General features: G+C 42.7%; 1 pseudogene across 1 annotated transcript; it reads left to right on the plus strand.

Annotated features, from left to right (window-relative positions):
• The first annotated feature begins 9519 nt into the window (after positions 1 to 9519).
• LOC125552739 (histone-lysine N-methyltransferase, H3 lysine-9 specific SUVH3 pseudogene) lies at positions 9520 to 16157 on the plus strand (annotated as a pseudogene). Its single transcript, XR_015601589.1, has 3 exons — positions 9520 to 9747; positions 12541 to 15187; positions 15833 to 16157. The product of XR_015601589.1 is annotated as a histone-lysine N-methyltransferase, H3 lysine-9 specific SUVH3 pseudogene (transcript).
• The last annotated feature ends 2273 nt before the right edge of the window (positions 16158 to 18430 follow it).

The raw sequence follows: 18430 nt of genomic DNA on the forward strand, positions 1-18430 counted from the left end.
ACAATGTTTAGTCAGTCCTTGAACTTCAGAGGTGTTCTGCATTTATGTTTTGCGGTCTCAGAAAGGGCTAGCAAGATACCATCTTGTTATATCATAGTATGATTGTTTTGAGAAAGTGTTGTCATCCGAGATTTACTATTATTGCTCGCTAGTTGATTATGCCATTGATACGAGTAAACATGAGACCTAAGTGTTATTGTGAATATGGTTAGTTCTTAATCTTTGCTGAAAACTTGAATGCTGGCTTTACATATTTACAACAACAAGATCAAACGGAGTTTGTAAAAGTTTTTCTTTATCACTTTCAGTTTGTCAACTGAATTGCTTGAGGACAGGCAAAGGTTTGAGCTTGGGGGAGTTGATACGTCTCCATCATATCTACTTTTCCAAACACTTTTGACCTTGTTTTGGACTCTAACTTGCATGATTTGAATGAAACTAACCCAGACTGACGTTGTTTTCAGCAGAATTGCCATGGTGTTATTTTTGTGCAGAAATAAAAGTTCTCGGAATGACCTGAAACTTCACGGAGATATTTTTGGAATTTATAAAAAATACTGGCAAAAGAATCAACACCAGGGGGGCCCACACCCTGTCCACGAGGGTGGGGGGCGCGCCCCTTGTCTCGTGGGCCCCCTGAGGCTCCACCGACCTCAACTCCAACTCTATATATTCACATTCGGGGAGAAAAAAATCAGGGAGAAGGATTCATCACGTTTTACAATACGGAGCCGCTGCCAAGCCCTAATCTCTCTCGGGAGGGCTGATCCGGAGTCCGTTCGGGGCTCCGGCGAGGGGAATCCGTCGCCATCGTCATCATCAACCTTCCTCCATCACCAATTTCATGATGCTCACCGCCGTGCGTGAGTAATTCCATCGTAGGCTTGCTGGACGGTGATGGTTTGGATGAGATTTATCATGTAATTGAGTTGGTTTTGTTAGGGTTTGATCCCTAGTATCCATTATGTTCCGAGATTGATGTTGCTATGACTTTGCTATGCTTAATGCTTGTCACTAGGGCCCGAGTGCCATGATTTCAGATCTGAACCTTATGTTTTCATGAATATATGTGAGTTCTTGATCCTATCTTGCAAGTCAATAGTCACCTATTACGCGTTATGATCCGGTAACCCCGAAGTGACAATAATCGGGACAACTCCCGGTGATGACTGTAGTTTGAGGAGTTCATGTATTCACTAAGTGTTACTCCCTCCTTTCCGGTTTATAGGGCTCAATTCAAAAATCTCACCAACCAAGGTAGATGGTGAGTGGTGGAATACTTTTTGTAGTTTGCAGAAGCACCCAATTAATGCTCTTGTTTTCCTCAAAAATCTATGTTTATCAATGCATTAATTGCAATGCATACATGCATAAAGTACATGCATTGGTCAATTTTCTCTTAATACTTGCATGCAATGATTTAATGCACCTTGGAATATGAACATTTGATGGGGAACAACCAAATTGAGCCTTATAAAATGGAAAAACTAAAATTTTGAGATAAGCCCTATAAACCGAAAAGAGGGAGTAATGCTTTGTTCCGGTACTCTATTAAAAGGAGGCCTTAATGTCCCTTAGTTTCCAATAGGACCCCGCTGCCACGGGAGGGTAGGACAAAAGATGTCATGCAAGTTCTTTTCCATAAGCCTATATTAAAAGGACTCTGAAATTCTTTGAACTTTTCAAACGTTTCAGACTTATGTTTCATTAAGTAGATATACCCATATCTGCTTAAGTCATCTGTGAAGGTGAGAAAATAACGATATCCGCCACGAGCCTCAATATTCATCGGACCACATACATCTGTATGTATGATTTCCAACAAATCTGTTGCTCTCTCCATAGTACTGGAGAACGGCGTTTTAGTCATCTTGCCCATGAGGCACGGTTCGCAAGTACCAAGTGATTCATAATCAAGTGATTCCAAAAGTCCATCAGTATGAAGTTTCTTCATGCACTTTACACTGATATGACCTAAACGGCAGTGCCACAAATAAGTTGCACTATCATTATCAACTCCGCATCTTTTGGCTTCAACATTATGAATATGTGTGTCACTACTATCGAGATTCAATAAGAATAGACCATTCTTCAAGGGTGCATGACCATAAAAGATATTACTCATATAAATAGAACAACCATTATTCTCTGATTTAAATGAATAACTGTCTCGCATCAAACAAGATCCAGATATAATGTTCATGCTTAACGCTGGCACCAAATAACAATTACTTAGGTCTAATATTAATCCCGAAGGTAGATGTAGAGGTAGCGCGCCGACTGCGATCACATCGACTTTGGAACCGTTTCCCAGGCGCATCATCACCTCGTCCTTAGCCAATCTTCGCTTAATCCGTAGTCCCTGTTTCGAGTTGCAAATATTAGCAACAGAACCAGTATCAAATACCCAGGTGCTACTGCGAGCATTAGTAAGGTACACATCAATAACATGTATATCACATATACCTTTGTTCACCTTGCCATCCTTCTTATCCGCCAAATACTTGGGGCAGTTCCGCTTCCAGTGACCAGTCTGCTTGCAGTAGAAGCACTCAGTTTCAGGCTTAGGTCCAGACTTGGGTTTCTTCTCTTGAGCAGCAACTTGCTTGCTGTTCTTCTTGAAGTTCCCCTTCTTCTTCCCTTTGCCCTTTTTCTTGAAACTAGTGGTCTTGTTGACCATCAACACTTGATGCTCCTTCTTGATTTCTACCTCCGCAGCTTTCAGCATTGCGAAGAGCTCGGGAATAGTCTTATTCATCCCTTGCATATTATAGTTCATCACGAAGCTCTTGTAGCTTGGTGGAAGTGATTGGAGAATTCTGTCAATGACGCTATCATCCGGAAGATTAACTCCCAGTTGAATCAAGTGATTACAATACCCAGACATCTTGAGTATATGCTCACTGACAGAACTGTTCTCCTCCATCTTGCAGCTATAGAACTTATTGGAGACTTCATATCTCTCAATCCGGGCATTTGCTTGAAATATTAACTTCAACTCCTGGAACATCTCATATGCCCCATGACGTTCAAAACGTCGTTGAAGTCCCGGTTCTAAGCCGTAAAGCATGGCACATTGAACTATCGAGTAGTCATCAGCTTTGCTCTGCCAGACGTTCATAACATCTGGTGTTGCTCCAGCAGCAGGCCTGGCACCCAGCGGTGCTTCCAGGACGTAATTCTTCTGTGCAGCAATGAGGATAATCCTCAAGTTACGGACCCAGTCCATGTAATTGCTACCATCATCTTTCAACTTTGCTTTCTCAAGGAACGCATTAAAATTCAACGGAACAACAGCACGAGCCATCTATCTACAATCAAACATACATAAGCAAGATACTATCAGGTACTAAGTTCATGATAAATTTAGGTTCAATTAATCATATTACTTAAAGAACTTCCACTTAGATAGACATCCCTCTAATCCTCTAAGTGATTACGTGATCCAAGTCAACTAAACCATGTCCGATCATCACGTGAGATGGAGTAGTTTCATTGGTGAACATCACTATGTTGATCATATCTACTATATGATTCACGCTCGACCTTTCGATCTCCGTGTTCCGAGGCCATATATGTATATACTTGGCTCGTCAAGTATAACCTGAGTATTCTGCGTGTGCAACTGTTTTGCACCCGTTGTATTTGAACGTAGAGCCTATCACACCCGATCATCACGTGGTGTCTCAGCACAAAGAACTTTCGCAACGGTGCATACTCAGGGAGAACACTTCTTGATAATTAGTGAGAGATCATCTTATAATGCTACCGTCAATCAAAGCAAGATAAGATGCATAAAAGATAAACATCACATGCAATCAATATAAGTGATATGATATGGCCATCATCATCTTGTGCTTGTGATCTCCATCCTCGAAGCACCGTCGTGATCACCATCGTCACCGGCGCGACACCTTGATCTCCATCATAGCATCGTTGTCGTCTCGCCAATCTCATGCTTCCACGACTATCGCTACCGCTTAGTGATAAAGTAAAGCATTACAGCGTGATTGCATTGCATACAATAAAGCGACAACCATATGGCTCCTGCCAGTTGTCAATAACTCGGTTACAAAACATGATCATCTCATACAATAAAATTTAGCATCATGTCTTGACCATATCACATCACAACATGCCCTGCAAAAACAAGTTAGACGTCCTCTACTTTGTTGTTGCAAGTTTTACGTGGCTGCTACGGGCTTAAGAAAGAACCAATCTTACCTACGCATCAAAACCACAACGATAGTTTGTCAAGTTGGCGCTGTTTTAACCTTCGCAAGGACCGGGCATAGCCACACTCGGTTCAACTAAAGTTGGAGAAACTGTCACCCGCTAGCCACCTTTGTGCAAAGCACGTCGGGAGAACCGGTCTCGCGTAAGCGTACGCGTAATGTCGGTCCGGGCCGCTTCGTCCAACAATACCGCCGAACCAAAGTATGACATGCTGGTAAGCAGTATGACTTATATCGCCCACAACTCACTTGTGTTCTACTCGTGCATATAACATCAACACATAAAACCTAGGCTCGGATGCCACTGTTGGATTTCGTAATAATTTTCAAAAAAATTCCTACGCACACGCAAGATCATGGTGATGCATAGCAACGAGAGGGGGAGAGTGTGATCTACGTACCCTTGTAGATCGACAACGGAAGCGTTAACTTGGTTGATGTAGTCGTACGTCTCCACGGCCCGACCGATCAAGCACCGAAACTACGGCACCTCCGAGTTCTAGCACACGTTCAGCTCGATGACGATCCCCGGCCTCCGATCCAGCAAAGTGTCGGGGAAGAGTTCCGTCAGCACGACGGCGTGGTGACGATCTTGATGTACTACCGTCGCAGGGCTTCGCCTAAGCACCGCTACAATATTATCGAGGACTATGGTGGAAGGGGGCACCGCACACGGCTAAGAATATGATCACGTGGATCAACTTGTGTCTCTAGGGGTGCCCCTTGTCTCCGTATATAAAGGCTTAAAGGGGGGGCTGGCCGGTCAAGAGGTGGCGCGCCAGGAGGAGTCCTACTCCTTCCGGGAGTAGGACTCCCCCCCTTTCCTAGTTGGAATAGGATTCGCGGAGGGGGGAAAAGAGGAGAGAGAGGAGGAAGGGGGGCCGGCCCCCTCTCCTTGTCCTATTCGGACCAAAGGGGGGGAGGGGCGTGCGGCCCATCTCTGGCCACCTCTCCTCTCTTCCACTAAGGCCCACTAAGGCCCATATACCTCCCGGGGGGTTCCGGTAACCTCCCGGTAATCCGGTAAAATCCCGATTTCACCCGGAACGCTTCCAATATCCAAATATATGCTTCCAATATATCAATCTTTATGTCTCGACCATTTCGAGACTCCTCGTCATGTCCGTGATCACATCCGGGACTCCGAACAAACTTCGGTACATCAAAATGCATAAACTCATAATATAACTGTCATCGTAACCTTAAGCGTGCGGACCCTACGAGTTCGAGAACAATGTAGACATGACCGAGACACGTCTCCAGTCAATAACCAATAGCGGAACCTGGATGCTCATATTGGCTCCTACATATTCTACGAAGATCTTTTATCGGTCAGACCGCATAACAACATACGTTGTTCCCTTTGTCATCGGTATGTTACTTGCCCGAGATTCGATCGTCGGTATCCAATACCTAGTTCAATCTCGTTACCGGCAAGTCTCTTTACTCGTTCCGTAATACATCATCCCGCAACTAACTCATTAGTTGCAATGCTTGCAAGGCTTCAGTGATGTGCATTACCGAGAGGGCCCAGAGATACCTCTCCGACAATCGGAGTGATAAATCCTAATCTCGAAATACGCCAACCCAACATGTACCTTTGGAGACACCTGTAGAGCTCCTTTATAATCACCCAGTTACGTTGTGACGTTTGGTAGCACACAAAGTGTTCCTCCGGCAAACGGGAGTTGCATAATCTCATAGTCATAGGAACATGTATAAGTCATGAAGAAAGCAATAGCAACATACTAAACGATCGGGTGCTAAGATAATGGAATGGGTCATGTCAATTAGATCATTCAACTAATGATGTGATCCCGTTAATCAAATGACAACTCTTTGTCCATGGTTAGGAAACATAACCATCTTTGATTAACGAGCTAGTCAAGTAGAGGCATACTAGTGACACTCTGTTTGTCTATGTATTCACACATGTATTATGTTTCCGATTAATACAATTCTAGCATGAATAATAAACTTTTATCATGATATAAGGAAATAAATAATAACTTTATTATTGCCTCTAGGGCATATTTCCTTCAAATTTGAGTATTGTGATGGAACACTTCTACAACAACACATGTACGAGTATCTTGATTCTGCCATAAAATCATCATGGATGTACATGCATGACAGAAAACGTGACCTATTGTGACAAACACGTATCATCACATAATTGTTTTTTGGTAGTGAGAGGAGGCTCTAAACAATAGAACTTGCTTGTTGCTTTGGGGCAAATCCTCTAGTATGTATAGGTGTCGGGAGAGGGGAGGGGACACCACCTATGGGAGGACTCCCCTCCTTAGTGTGTTAGCCTAGGGGAGGAGAAGTCCTCCCACTCCAATTTGGGCCCCAAGCTTGTCCAACAAGCTGTGGGGGGAGGGGGCGCTGATACATCTCCAACATATCTATAAAATTTGATTATTTCATGTTATTATATCATCAATCTTGTATGCTTTATATGCAATTTTATATCATTTTTGAGAACTAACTTATTAACCTAGTGCCCAGTGCCAGTTCCTGTTTTTGCCCATTTTATTGTTTCACAGAAAAACCACACCAAACAAAGTCCAAACACGATGAAACTTTACAGTGATTTTTTCTGGACCAGAAGGGACCATAGAAGCTTGGGGAGACCAAACGCTCCACGAGAGAGGCACAAGCTCACACGGCGCGCCCCCCAGGGGGTGTCTCAGTTTGAGGCCCCCTCACAACTCCGTTTGACCTAATTCCAGACCCATAATTTTTCTAAAATCCAGAAACCACCAGAGAGAGAGACCCGAAATAATTTTTCGGCCGCCGCAGGCCTCTATTCTTCCGCGATCCCATCTGGAGGCCTTCGTCGGTACTCTGCCGAAGGGGGGATCGATCACGGAAGGCCCCTACATCAACCTTGCTGCACCTTCGATAATGTGTGAGTAGTTCCTCACCGGACCTATGGGTCCATAGCAGTAACTAGATCTCTCTCTCTCTCTCTCTCTCTCTTTGATCTTGGATACAATGTTCCCTTCGAAGATCGATATGATGTAATACTTTTATGCAGTGTGTTTGTTGGGATCCGATGAATTGTGGGTTTATAATCAGATTAATCATCGAAAGTAATTGAGTTATTTATGAATTTTATTATGTGTGATTGTTATAGCTATGTAATGCTTTCCGATCTATGAGTTATCTTTGGCCAAGTTGATGATTAGATCTTCAGTGCAAGTGGTGCATAGTAGTAGGTTAAATCTTGTCGTGTCCTCACCTCGTGACGGAAGGGGTAGCGAGACACGTATTTGTATTGTTACTACTAAGTATAAAACAATGGAGTTTGTTCATATTAGTTGATCTTATTTCATCTACATTATGTCATCATACTTAATGCATTACTCTGTTTGTTACGAACTTAATACCTAGAGAGGCAAGCATAGAAGCGCCGCTGAGGTGGAGTAATAGTAGTAGACATCACTAAGTTTAACGGTCTACTTGTCACGGATGTAATGCATATGTACCGATCATGCCATGAATAACATCATAACTATGCATTGTTCTACCAATTGCTCAACAGTGATTTGTTCACTCAACGTTTGTTATGTTCTTAAGAGAGATGCCTCTAGTGAAAGCTATGGCCCTTGGGCCCATTTAAATCATATTACTAAAACCCTAAATATCTTCCTGTAATTTATTTAGTTTTGTAATTTATATATCTCCTACTATCAAATTTTATCCTTGCAATTAACGAGTCCAAAGAGATTGACAACCCTCTTGCCCGCGTTGGGTGCAAGTATTTGCTCTTGTGTGTGTACGTACTGCTAAATGTTGTTTGCGTGAATCTCCTATTGATTCGATAAACCTTGGTTCTTTACTGAGTAAAATACTTTCTGCTACTGTACTACTTCACCATTCCTCTTTAGAGAAATCCCAATGCATATCACAAGTAGAAAGAAGAATTTCTGGCGCCGTTGCTTAGACAATTTCATCAAACATCTCATGGTCCCTTCATACACATTATCATTTGCTTGCTCTATTTTTTACTTTCTTTTATTTTGCTTTTATTAGTATCACTATTTTTTCAAAAATACCAAAAATATCCCCGACACACACTTATTTCTCGTGGAGGCACGGATTTGCTTTTGCAAGAGGCATAAAGAAAAAAACGTGCTCCTGGTTCGGTTTTCCCGTCTATCTTTTTTTGTGTGGAAAAAAAGTCTGGCAAAACCTATCAAGAGTGGATCTAGTTTTGAAGATCTCAATGCGAGGAATTCAACGGTGAAAATGATTTGAGATTTGGACGCACAGTTTAAGAAATAAAATGTCTTGAATAAACGAATATATGAAAAAGGAAAACCCCCCAGATTGCGACAAGTAGCGCACATGCAGTGCGCCACTTATCACAACGTGGCGGGCGGGGGTGATCTTTGCAAATAGTAACCTTAATTATTAGGAAAATTATCTAGATTAACCGACTGATCTATCTCGGACATAAGCCTCGTCTAACGCTTGCCACGCGTCCTGGGGGGACCCGCGCATCATAGCTTCCCACCCTTTGTTCTTATCCCAACCGAGGAAGCTCTCGACCACACGACTTTTCCTCCCTATACATTACACTTGACCACAAAACCACTTCGGCCAATCTCTTGAATCTCGTCGGCGCTACATGCCATGGGTGCGCCGCTCGCGGTAGCGTTCATCGGCATTGCAATCGAGGAATCTCGCCGGGGGCGCTGCAACTGGGTTAGTTGATGCTGTAACCGGCGGGCTGCTGCAATCTAGTGCGTGACAGTGGCTGCTGTCGCCGACATTGCAACTGCACGGCTTGCTGGCGCTCCAATGGCGGGAGCGGCCGCATCGTCGGCACCGTCGGCCGTTGGCTGCGGTTGGGGTTGTCGAGCAAGTCGATGCAACGCCGCCGGTGTTGCGGAGGAGGAGCGCGCAATCCCTGGATCTCGTCGGCGGCGAGGGATGTTTCCACGCAGCGTGCGAAATGTCGGTGGAGTGACGGACCTGCAGTGCAACACGCCGGTGGACAGGGTAGAGCTACAATGCCCGACGACGGAGCTGCAGTGCAACGGTCGGTCCGCTGATGAGGGGGGTGCGGCTGCTGCGTTTCAGCTGGCTGCGTTGACCGATCGAAGGGTTCGGGAGCAACAGATCCGACGGCCCAGGTGAAGTAATCAGTTGCTTGATTTGTAGTAATGGCCTAATTATTTCTCCCACCCCGCTAGTGATTTCGCCGAATCGGCCGAACCGACGCGTCCCACTCCCACCCCGCTAACCGTGCTCAGGCGACACGTGACAGCACGTGACGCAAATCTCATCCTGCTCACTCCACTCCAACTCACCCGACAGAGAGAGGGGAACAGAAAGCCCTAAATCTTCCCCGCTCTTCCCCTCCGTCTCTCCCCCCTGCCGTGGCGGCGCGGCGGCGCGATTCCTTGGCTGCCCGGCGGCCGCGGCTCACGGGACCAGCGGCCAGGGGATCAGCGACGGCAGGGCTCGGCTCCCTCCTCTCCTCTCCCTCCTAATCAAGGTAAGAAACGGAGATCTGCTACCCGCATACTACATGGTCGTAGAATGTTTTCCTAGCTGTGGGTGGATCGATGTCGCCGTCCACATGATTCCGGATTTTTGTTTGTTTTACATCAACATGGTCTTGGAATGTATCTTGCTGCGCATACGATTGTTGATGGGAGTTGTTTCGCTTGTGCGATGTAGAATTTTTTTATAGCGTACGCGCATTGTAGATGCCAAGAGGATGGTTGGGAGGAAAAAGATGACTAGGGGAGCTGCTGTTTTCGGGGCTCTCGCTGCTATGTCTTTAAGCTATGGCTGTAATTGTTAGTTCGGCTATGATAAGGAAGAGGAGACCACACGGTGAATCTGCGATAGAAATGGAGGATAGGTTGAAATCATTAGCCACTGTGCTAAACTGAGATATGATTGTAGTCTGGTACAATTCAAGAAACTACTTGGCTTCATTTTTTGCTCTCCGATTCGGGGGCATTACTTATGTTGCTTAAAAACATAATGATGTCTATCTCTCCATTTGTAAATCACAGCAATAAGAAACTGAAAAACCTGATTAGACCCTTATATATAAGAGTTAAGGGCGTAGTTAGACAATCAGGGATTCTGTTAGCAACTCTCTCCTCAGATGCGCAGCTACGTCCCATCTCTGTTCAATGACCACATTGGCCATGACTAGGGTTTGTTTTCTCCACTCATTTTAGGGAATTTTCTCTCGTGTGTTGTACAGTGCTCTGTGCCAACACGTGAGACTGCAACTGTTGGGTGAGTGATTGGTCTATAGCACTGTCCTCATCTGTTCACATGGCATATTTGATGGACTGAGCTTTATATGCACTGCACTTTTTGGTATGCGTAGCATGTGATGTATGTATCACTTTATATCATGTGTGTACTCTTTGTCTCCCATTGTAGAATTCACAATTCAGAAAAATAAAGAGTGAGGGATTTAAATTAAAATTTGACAAAATGAAGCTAGGTTGCAATTTTTGTACTACCTTGGGCGGGATGGTAGTGCTGCGGTGTGGATTTACAGCTGTCAGTCAGCCAACCATTGGCAGGATGCGCGGGCTGGCGCCTAGCGGTGAGATGTTGCTTGCGGTGGATCTGGGAACATGGCCACACATAGTGGGGACATACGCTGCCTCTTCGAGCCCGCGTGTCATGATCGTCTTGCATGCTCAAGTGTTGCTACAACGTGGTGCGTGAATCCAAAATAGCTTTTTCGTACAAGTTGCAGCCCCCTCCCCTGCCTTTGTGCCTAACACAAGCCTGTCTGAACTCTTCCAGAGTTGCCGGCGACCTCTTCCCTGTCATCCTCCTTCCTAAATTCCTTTTCCTGTGAGCCATCAAATCCAAAGCTTTCCTTTCAGGCCGTTTAGGTGTGGAGTACTAGTCTGATCCATCTTGCTCAGTCTGTACTTGTGCACAAGATCAATCTTTGCGGGGTCTTGTACTATGAATGCATATAATAAGACTTGGCTATTACCTTTGATCGTTAATCAACCAATTTTCAATGTGCACATGTGTCCACCCATGTTTAATTGTAGTGGTTGCTGTTACTCTGTAATCCTATGTTGCAATACTTGGTATTTGGCCATGCGGGTGCTTGAGGGATGATAGTTCCTTTATCCCATGGATGAAAATTGGCACAAAGTTATACTAATTGTTACCATTTTTAATTCTCAGCAGGGTAAGCATTTTAAAGCATCAATGTATTGCCAGCTATTCTTTTTGAACTTTTGTTTGTTTATCTGCAACTGTTTTCATACCAATATCAAATATTATGTGTAAAATTTGCTCGTTTCGACTTGGTGTTGTACAAATGGGAAGTCATTGTCCAATCTTAGTTCTGTCGTCGTACATATTCAAACAGCAAACAACAAGTCTATCAGTTCCTACTAATAGGTCCTTTTTGCTTAACTCATTCGTCGTCCTATGCTCCTTGAAGTTGTCTTAGCTCAAAGCCATTTGTAGCGTAAAAATGGCTGAACTGTTTGTGTATAAAATTTTCAGTTGGCATAATGTCAGTTATACTAATTGTTACCATTTTTAATTGTCAGTAGGGTAATCATTTTAAAGCATCAATGCATTACCAGCTATTCTGAACTTTTGGTTGTTTACTTGCAACTGTGTTTGTACCACCAATCCACCATCAATTATTATGTATTAAATTTGCCATTTTTCTGACTTGATATTATACAAATGGGAAGTTATTGTCTAATCTTAGTTCTGTTGTCGCACATATTCAAACAGCAAGCAACAAACATATATTTGCTTCCTACTAATAGGTCCTTTTGGCTTAACTCATTCTCCATGCTACGCTCCTTGAAGTTGGCTTAGCTCTGAGCCATTTGTAGCCTAAAAATGGTTGAACTGTTTGTGTATAAAACTTTCAATAGTAAGTATTACTCTATCTGAATCCAGAAAAATGTTGTTTTTGATTTTTCATGCTGTCTAATACACAAGCTTTAAGATACTTTGCTGCCATAGCTTATAATTTTTATTTTTTAGGGTACCATAGCTTATAAATTAGGAAAGAAAATAATACCATGGAAGCATTGTGTCGAATACTAATGCCATTTTTGGATGGGCAATCTCAATATTACAAAAGTAACAATTATTTGTCATGATTATGCTATTAATTTTGCATGTCTTTAATTGTAATCTGATGAACAATCAGACTTAATTTTTTTTCTAGATCTGCCGGTAATACTTCACTATCTGCATTTCACAAATAACAGTTTAAGTTCTTTATGAATTCTACACTCAAGGCACTGAATGATTTTTTTTTCAGCTTTCTCTGAAGTATGGCTTGTGGACTAGTGTAGACCTGTAGACAAAGACACAAAGGAATTGCTGGCATAAGTCTTCATTTGAGAAAGATCAGTTGGCAGCTTACAATGGCTGGAAATCAGCAGCCGGCTTCAGTTGTGTTGGATTATGCAGCAGTCCTCGACGCCAAACCCTTGCGCACACTGACCCCCATGTTCCCTGCACCGCTTGGGATGCACACTTTCACCCCTAAAAGCTCATCTTCAGTTGTCTGTGTCACCCCATTTGGACCATATGCTGGAGGTACCGAACAGGGAATGCCTGGTGGTGTTCCGCCAATGTTAACATCACTGTCCGCTCCTGCAGATCCCAACCAGGTGCAGCCATATACGGCTCATATGAATGGAACTTCTAATGCTAATGGTACTACAAACAACACAGTGGTTACCCCTGTGTTGCAAACTCCTCCAGCACCCACTATACAGGAATCTGGTAAGAAGAAGAGGGGGAGACCCAGGCGTGTGCAAGATACCACTACTGTTCCTTCGGTTCCTCCAGTTCAACCGGTTCCAACGGTTCCTCCAGTTCAACCGGTTCCAACGGTTCCTACAGTTCATTTGGTTCCTTCAGTTCCTTCAGCTCCTCCAGAAGTTAATAATATTGTTCTCCAGACACCTCCTTCAGCCGTCACACAGGAATCTGGTAAGAGGAAGAGGGGACGACCAAAGCGTGTGCCAGATGTTTCTGTCTTACCAACTCCATTGCCTGCAGCAGATGGTACACCTATTTTACAGACACCTCCTGCATCTAGTGTACATGAATCTGTTACAAAGAAAAGGGGGCGGCGACCCAAGCTTGTGCAGGATAGTCCAGATACTTCAACTCCTCCAGTTCATTCAAAAGAGAGTAAGCCCTTTATGCAGACTCCTTCTGCAGTCACCTTATTGGAGGGTGGTAAGAGGAAGAGAGGGCGGCCGAAGCGTGTGCCTGATAGTTCAGTGACTCCTTCAAGTCATTCTGGCCTTTCAGTAGATGTTGACAGTGGTGACACATCAAAACGTGGACGGCCTAAAAAAATTGACACAAGCCTGTTGCACCTACCGTCTTTGTTTTCAGACGATCCCAGGGAGTCCGCAGATAATGTGCTTATGATGTTTGATGCACTGCGACGACGGCTCATGCAGTTGGATGAGGTGAAGCAAGTAGCAAAGCAGCAGCAAAACTTGAAGGCTGGGAGTATCATGATGAACGCTGAACTTCGCCTCAATAAGAACAAGAGGATTGGAGAGGTTCCAGGTGTCGAGGTTGGTGACATGTTCTACTTCAGAATTGAGATGTGCCTGGTAGGGTTAAATAGTCAGAGCATGGCAGGGATAGATTATATGTCTGCTAAGTTTGGTAACGAGGAGGACCCCGTGGCCATTAGTATTGTGTCAGCTGGTGTGTATGAGGATGCCGAAGATGATGATCCAGATGTTCTGGTTTACAGTGGACATGGCATGTCTGGTAAGGATGACCAAAAGCTTGAGAGAGGTAATCTTGCACTGGAGAGGAGTTTGCATAGGGGTAATCCCATTAGAGTCGTTCGCACTGTGAAAGACTTGACTTGTTCAACTGGTAAGATATACATATATGATGGCCTTTACCAGATCAGAGAAGCCTGGGTGGAGAAAGGGAAATCTGGTTTCAATATGTTTAAACACAAGTTGCTCAGAGAACCTGGACAACCTGATGGCATTGCAGTGTGGAAGAAGACTGAAAAATGGAGGGAAAATCCATCCTCTAGAGATCGTGTTATATTGCACGACATATCATACGGTGTGGAAAGTAAGCCTATCTGCCTTGTAAATGAGGTTGACGATGAGAAAGGTCCTAGCCACTTCACCTATACAACTAAACTTAATTACATGAATTCCCCAAGCTCAATGAGAAAGATGCAAGGCTGCAAATGCACAAGCGTATGTCTACCCGGTGATAACAACTGTTCTTGCACGCATCGAAATGCTGGTGACCTTCCTTACAGTGCTTCAGGCATACTTGTTAGTCGGATGCCTATGTTATACGAGTGCAATGATTCATGCACTTGTTTACATAATTGCCGGAACCGGGTTGTACAAAAAGGTATCCAGATCCACTTTGAAGTGTTTAAGACGGGAGATCGAGGTTGGGGCCTGCGTAGTTGGGATCCAATCCGAGCAGGCACATTTATCTGTGAATATGCAGGTGTAATTGTTGACAAGAATGCTCTTGATGCAGAAGATGATTATATCTTTGAGACCCCTCCTTCGGAGCAGAACTTAAGATGGAACTATGCACCAGAATTACTGGGTGAACCTAGTCTTTCTGACTTAAACGAATCATCTAAGCAGTTGCCAATAATTATTAGTGCAAAACATACTGGTAACATAGCTCGCTTCATGAACCACAGCTGCTCACCTAATGTTTTTTGGCAACCAGTTCTATATGACCATGGTGATGAGGGATATCCACACATCGCCTTCTTTGCAATTAAGCATATTCCTCCAATGACAGAGCTTACATATGATTATGGTCAGAGCCAAGGTAATTCTGGGTGTCGGAGGACTAAAAGTTGCTTATGTTGGTCTCGCAAGTGCAGGGGTTCCTTTGGCTAAATGATCAACCTTTAAGGGATGATTTGCCAGTTGAAGGTTAGTGATTTCTGATTATTTTTTCCTTTCTGTACATTACTTTTCCGAAAGATGTCATATTTTCATTTTATTGGTGTTATCTATTGGAGTTTCAAGGGTGTGATGTTTTCTGAGATGTTGATAGATGCAAATATTCCAGTAGAGCATTGCTCGTTTGCACTCCTTTACAAAGTCAGGAGTCACAGTATATAAACGGGGCATATGCAGTATTAATGTTAACTGCATTGGCTTGGAATCTGAAAGGTAGCAAGAAAGATGTGCCAGTGGGATCCCTTCATGTCTAAACACCGCAGTGTCGGTCAGAAATTGTTTAAACACCGTAGTGAGAAAATACTGAACATGTTGAACACCATATACACTCTGGCACACCAGTCTCCATGCCTACCAAGAACCAGGATAAATAGCTCACCTGTGCTCGAGCACCGTTTTGGATATCCGATAATGTTGTTTTATGCCACATGTGGGTTATTTTCAGAACACTTCTCCCTCTCTTGATTTTGAAACACTGAGCTTATTTTAGTTATGATGAAATTTGCATAAGGCTCAACACAGCAACTGCTGAAACTGTTTGTTGCTCATCCGCCTGTAGAAGCTGTTAATTGTACGTGTGGGTCGTTTTCTGATGACCTTATCTTTGATGAACAGAAGCAGCTGATGGTCGTGGCATTATGAGTGAGGTGTTCCAGCCACAACTGGAAGAACTTGCTGCCCCTCTCTATCCGGGGTTGGAATGCGCAGTAGAGTACAAAGGACTAGATGTTGTAATAAAGGGCCATCTATGTTTCTATGGTGTTGTTAGCTGTAGTTGAGTGCTCCGGGGTTTAAAACCAACCAGTGGAATTTTATGCATTGTCGTTGCAAAGATGTTTCGAGCCGCAGTGAATCTATCGTTTTTGATTTGTAATCCTAGCGGATCAAATGCACCCTGTTATTGCCGTGGAGAGCAAATGAACGGCAAAATTCATAATGATCCAGCTGGGATTGCCCATGCTCGTGCGTGAGGTAAAAAAGATGGGGGCAGACGGCAGGGAGAGCGCCGGCCCCCCTATTTTTATTTTATGATTTGGTGAATGGATTTGATGGTTGATTGAGTAGATTTGGCGCTTTCGGTTTTTCAAGTGTTTCTTTTTTCTTCTCTCGTGTTCTTGTTCTTCCCCTATTCTTTCGAAACTTTCCTTTTTTGTTCTTGATCAGATTTCTTGTGGAGGATGGTGCTCCTGCTCCTATGAATAGGCTCGCTTTTCGGCTTTGCTGTGTAATTTGGTGCCTTTTACGTGTTTGTTGGTTTGACTACAAGAACTGAATCTTTTTTTCAAGTTGGTCCATTCGGTATATATAGTGTATTTCAAATGATTTGAAGCTCATTTGCATGTAAATGGTGATCTGTGACATGTTTAAAAAAATGAAGTGTTTGAAATGATTGAGCCCGTAACTCTGGCTCCTTGTAGAGTAGATAGCTTAGAGAGCAAAAGAAAGCATGTATAGAAACTCTTAGCAAAAATACTGTCCTAATTTATTCGGAGGAGCATGGCCTAATTTACGGGCTCAGATGTGTCAGCTTTAGGCCTGAGAGAGAGCGTGAGATTGACTGCATGGACACTTGATTATCTCTCCACCCATAGAAAAGCTAATACTTTTTTTTCCTATGAAATATTAATTCATTTGTATCTTATGAAAAAAATTTATTTTTGAATCTTTTTACATATTTGGATTTCCGATGTTGAGATCTTTGAAACAATATTTGAATATATTTTAAATAATTTTAGAATTCATGAAACATATTTCACTTATTTCTAAAAAACAGGTTTCACTCGTCTCTTTAAAACCGGGTGTTGATTTCACTCGTTTCAAAACGCTGATTTCACTCATTTGGAAACACTTTCACTTATTTCAGAAGACTTGTTTCACCCAATTCAATTTTTTTATCATTTCCAAAAATAATGATTTCACTTGTTTAAAGCAACATATTTCACTCATTTCAAATAACACAATTCAATATTTTTCTAAATCATCGATTTCATTAGTTCAAAAATACTTATTCCACACAACTAAAAAAGTTACTAATTTCAAAGAGGCGATTTCACTCATTTCACACAATTCAGAAAAATGTTCACTCATTTCAAACAACTGATTTCAGTCAAATCGAAAAACAGATTTCACTCATTCCAAAAGACTTATTTCACTCATTTAAAAAATATATAAATTTGCTCATACAGAAGAAAAAAAAATCTGATTTCGACAATTTCAGAAAACATATTTCACTTGTTTCAGAAGACTTATTTCACTCATCATTTCAAAACACAAAATTTACTCATTTGAATATCTGGCTTCATCCATTTCAAAAGCACATTCCACTCATTTCAAACAATGATTTAACTTCAGGAAAATAAATTCTCTCATTAAAAAACTTATTTCACTCATTTAATTTTTTTTACAATTTCACTTGCACAGAAAAATCTGTCATGGGTGTGTGGTGCGTTGCATGGTGGAGTGGGTCTATGTTATTTGCTCTAGACCTCTGCCAAAGCCGCCTGCACAAAAAGTGGTCAACATGCATGGGAAAGAATGACTATACAATCATGTATACGTACTATGATACACGCATACAGCGAAGGCGTTTGCATGCACTCGGATCTTCAAGGGAAACAACCGCGGTAGAGGCACGGACCTCCCGTGCACGTAGGAATCTCTTTTCTTGAGGAAGCGCAAAATCTCCCGTGCCTTCATCTGCCGTAGAATACACAAGCCATTAGTCAGATTCGCATAGGAAGGGTGCTCAGATGTGTCAGCTTTAGGCCCGAGAGAGAGCGTGAGATTGACTGCATGGACACATGATTCTCTCTTCACCCACAGAAAAGCTAGTACTTCATTTTTCCTGTGAGATATTAATTTATTTGTATCTTATGAAAAAAAATCTATTTTTGAATCTTTTTACATATTTGGATTTCTGATGTCGTGATCTTTGAAACAAGAACAAATTTGAATATATTTTAAATAATTTTAAAATTGATGAAACATATTTCACTTATTTCTAAAAAACAGATTTCACTCGTTTCTTTAAAACTGGGTGCTGAATATGTTCCAAACGACGGATGGAGGCACGGGACTCTTTTTTTCATGAGTGGGGTGCTAGTGTGTTCATCGATCATGCTTTTTTTATCAATCATTAAAAGAGTTGTCACGTGTTTCTTTTCCCGAGGAAAGTTGTTTTCGACAAATGAGTTCAGCATAGTTGTGCTGGAT

Source organism: Triticum urartu, chromosome 4A (assembly GCF_056163025.1).
Source record: "Triticum urartu cultivar PI428250 chromosome 4A, HENAU_Tu73, whole genome shotgun sequence".
In the NCBI taxonomy this organism is placed as follows: domain Eukaryota; kingdom Viridiplantae; phylum Streptophyta; class Magnoliopsida; order Poales; family Poaceae; genus Triticum; species Triticum urartu.